This window comes from Nematolebias whitei, chromosome 9 (assembly GCF_014905685.2).
Source record: "Nematolebias whitei isolate Nwh7 chromosome 9, NemWhi1, whole genome shotgun sequence".
Lineage (NCBI taxonomy): Eukaryota > Metazoa > Chordata > Actinopteri > Cyprinodontiformes > Rivulidae > Nematolebias > Nematolebias whitei.
The window spans coordinates 51,723,657-51,727,801 of record NC_056506.1 but is presented as its reverse complement, the minus strand read 5'-3'; the positions used below and the strand labels follow the sequence as shown (position 1 = coordinate 51,727,801).

The 4,145-nt window shown below is 44.9% G+C and overlaps 1 protein-coding gene across 1 annotated transcript in view; it reads right to left on the bottom strand.

Moving 5' to 3' along the window:
• Positions 1-4,145, bottom strand: part of ubtfl (upstream binding transcription factor, like) — an 18,826-nt gene that overhangs the window by 9,296 nt on the left and 5,385 nt on the right. The window lies entirely within an intron of this gene.

Sequence of the window (4,145 nt, the reverse complement as noted above, 5' to 3'; positions counted from 1 at the left end):
GTCCTACAAACAGTGTCTTACAGTCTGTGTCCTACCGTGTCCAACAGATTGAGAGAGGACGCTGGCGCTGCATGTTCGCCGCTTCTCCGTGCTAAAAAGTCATTATACTGTTGCTATATTCGTGGACATTTATCTGGACTTATTTTTGTTCAGTAATTTCTCAATCAGTACTTATAACAGACAGCTTAATTAGCACTCCCTAACAGGAATTTGGGACTATTGCTGTCAACATACAACTCCAGCACGGCAGCTCGGACTTTGCTTGAAGAACTAGCAACTATTATTGTTGCGCTTACCTTGCTGCTTCTGTCAACCTCCTGTGTCATCTGGATTTTTCCAGTTTGTCATCTTTTGCTGGATTTTTTCCTGTGCTATGCTGTGGATTACATCGCACTGCCTTTTGGATATCCTTTTCGGAGCTGTGGTTCTGCTGTTAGCGGCTAGCTCTGTGCTAGCTTCCCCCGGCTTGGCTGGCTCGTCGATGTTGACCTACTCCGCCTCCCAGCTGATTGGACTCAACAACTGCTCCATTCCACCTTCTGTTTCTACCATTAAAAAACTGGGCCTTCTGCGTAGACCTCGTTATGTCCATAGAGGCTCTCGGAAGAGAACTGTTTACTCTCGGCAAGCTGGGTCTGACTCCATCCCTTCCATCTGGTCTACCGGTCCTGCCGCACATCGATTACGTCATCGGAACACTGCCTCTGTAGTCCCTGATATTGCTGAAAGAACACAGCGCACGAAGTGGCAAGGAAAACGTGGAGTGGACTTCAGGCTGCTTAAACCCCTTCTAAAGGCTTCTACTCCAACCAGTATTAAAATAGAACTTTTCAATGCTCAATCACTATCCAATAAATCATGTCTTGTTCATGATCATATTCTGGAGAAGAATTTGGACCTCATGTGCCTTACTGAAACATGGCATCAACCAGATGTGTACAGCTCTCTGAATGAAGCCTGTCCCTCTGGATACAGTTACCTGCAGAAAGCCCGCTGCACTGGCCGTGGTGGTGGTCTGGCTGTAATTTACCGCAGTCATTTAAAATGATCACATTTAGCTTCTCAGGGCTTTTCCTCTTTTGAATGTTTGGCCTTCAACCTCAAAGCCCCCCTCCTGATGAATGTTATATTGATTTATCGGCCTCCCAAACCACATGTTTCATTTAACTTAGAGATGCATGACCTCCTCACTTTTTTCTGCGCATCTCCTGTGAAAAATATTATTCTTGGAGATTTAAATATCCACATTGATAATTCCTCTTCCCCTCTGGCAGCAGAGTTTAAGTCTCTTTTGGACTCTCAATCTCACTCAGTATGTTGACGCCCCTACGCACAACAGGGGGCACACTCTGGATTTGGTGATTACAGACACTGTACCTATCAATAACTTATCTGTATATGACCTGGGTGTCTCAGACCACAGTGTCATCTCCCTGGAAGTGCCTTCAACTTCATCTGCTCCTAATCCTAAACGACTTATCCAGTTCCGTGACTTTAAAAACATTTCCCCTGAGGTTCTGTCCTCTGATCTCCACTCCCTGACTGCTGTCAATCACTCATCTGCAAATGACTCTGTGGATTACTACAACCAATCTCTCCAGGAGCTTCTGGACCTCCATGCTCCCTTTAAAGCAAGGCTGGTGTCTTTCTCCCGTTCAGCCCCTTGGTCCACTGCTGAGCTGCGCAGGATGAAAGCAGCTGGCCGTGCTATTGAGAGACGTGTAAAATCATCTGGTCTCTCTGTACATCAGCAGGCATCTAAAGAACATCAGAAAGCCTACGCCTTTTCTCTTAAAGAAGCACGGTCCAAATAATATTCCAACATCATCAACAACTGCCCTGGAAACTCTAAACAACTCTTCTCCACAATAAATCTTCTCCTTAATCCCATTAAACAATCTCATGAGGACTCTGTTCAAAAATGCAACCTGTTCCTTTCATTTTTTAAAACAAAGTTAACTCCATTAGATCTCAGCTCCATAGCCTCCCTGATCTTCATCTGCCATCTACCCGTCTGCATTCTGGGTCCCTGAGCTGCTTTGATGAGGTTGTTCTGAGTGAAGTAGAGACCATCATCATGAAAATGAAGCCTTCATCCTGCGCCCTGGATCCCTTCCCCTCGTCTCTCATTAAATCCAATCACTCTGCAATAAGCCCATTAATCACACAAATAATAAACAAGTCACTGCAATCTGGTCAAGTTCCACTGCCTCTTAAAACTGCCATCATTAGGCCTCTTCTGAAAAAATCTAATTTGGATCCAGACATTCTTTCTAATTACCGCCCAATTTCTCACCTCCCATTTCTGTCCAAAGTTCTGGAAAAAGCAGTTGCTGCTCAGCTGCAGATCCACCTACAACAACACTCCCTGTATGAGAAGTTTCAGTCTGGCTTCCGTGCAGCTCACAGTACTGAGACCGCACTGCTGAGAGTCACCAATGATGTCCTCATGGCTGCTGACACTGGTTCTCCCTCCCTCCTTGTTCTCCTTGACCTCACTGCAGCTTTCGACACTGTGGACCATAGTATCCTCCTCCACCTTCTTCATGTGGAGGTCGGTCTCTGTGACACTGCCCTGGACTGGTTTAAATCTTTCCTCTCCAATAGGCTGGAATGTGTTAGTCTTGGCAATGCCAAGTCCCAGACTGTCTGTGTCTCCTGTGGTGTCCCTCAAGGGTCAGTTTTAGGGCCCCTGCTATTTTCCCTTTACATGCTGCCTTTAGGTCAAATTATTAATCAGTACAACATTTCTTTTCACTGTTATGCCGACGATACACAGCTTTACATCAGGACCGGAGCATCATCTTCACCACTGTCATCTCCATCTTCACTCGCTGCCCTCTCTACCTGTCTGGAGGAGATAAGGGCATGGATGAATCAGAACTTTCTTCAGTTCAACTGCTCCAAAACAGAGGCCATACTGATTGGCACCCCTCACCAGGTTCAAACTTCAACTATAACGACTATTTCATTTTCTGGACAAGACATCCCCCTCTCCACCACCTCTGTTACAAATCTTGGAATAAAAATGGACTCTCATCTTACATTTGAAAATCACATTAAGCATCTGTTTAAAACCTGTTTCTTCCATCTTCAAAATATCTCCAAACTTCACCCAGCTCTCACTTTTGCTGATGCAGAGAAACTCGTCCATGCCTTTGTTTCCTCCAGGCTCGACTACTGCAACTCCCTGTTTACTGGAATACCCGGCAAAAACCTTCAGAAGCTTCAATATATTCAAAACAGTGCAGCCAGGATTTTATTGAGAGCTCGTAAATTTGAACATATTACACCCATTCTCCATAACCTCCACTGGCTTCCTGTCACCTACAGAATTCAGTACAGAATTGCTCTCATCACCATCAGTGTTTATACAGAAATTCACCAGATTATCTGAAGGACCTTCTTGCTCCATATTCATCCACCCGGTCCCTACGACCACAGAACAGTCATCTCCTCCACCTTCCACAAACTAAATTAAGAACCATGGGAGATCGGGCATTCTGTGTGGCTGCCCCCCACCTCTGGAACTCCCTCCCTGAATATCTGAGAGCTCCACAATCATTGACTGACTTTAAAAAAGGCTTAAAGACTTTTCTTTTTAAGCAAGCCTATTCTGCCTCAACATGATTGTATCATTGATTTTAGTTGCATTCTGTAGCACTTTGAGATTTTTGTTAATAAAAAGTGCATTACAAATTAAATTCATTATTATTATTATTATCCATCCATCCATTTTCTTTACCCGTTTATTCCATTTTGGGTCACGGGGGTCACTGGTGCCCATGTCCAGCAATCACTGTGCGAGGGGCGGGGTACACCCTGGACGGGTCTCCAGTCCATCACAGGGACACATAGAGACAAACGAGACAAACAACCATTCTCTCTCTCTCTCACCTAGGGACAATTTAGAGTTACCAGTCAGCCTAACATGCATGTTTTTGGTCTGTGGGAGGAAACTGGAGCACCCGGAGAAAACCCATGCATGCACGGAGAGAACATGCAAACTCCACCCAGAAAGACCCCTGGACTGGGGTTTGAACCAGGGACCTGCTCGCTGAGAGGCAGCAGCTCTACCAGTTGCGCCACCGTGCTGCCTATTATTATTATTATTATTATTATTATTATTATTATTATTATTATTA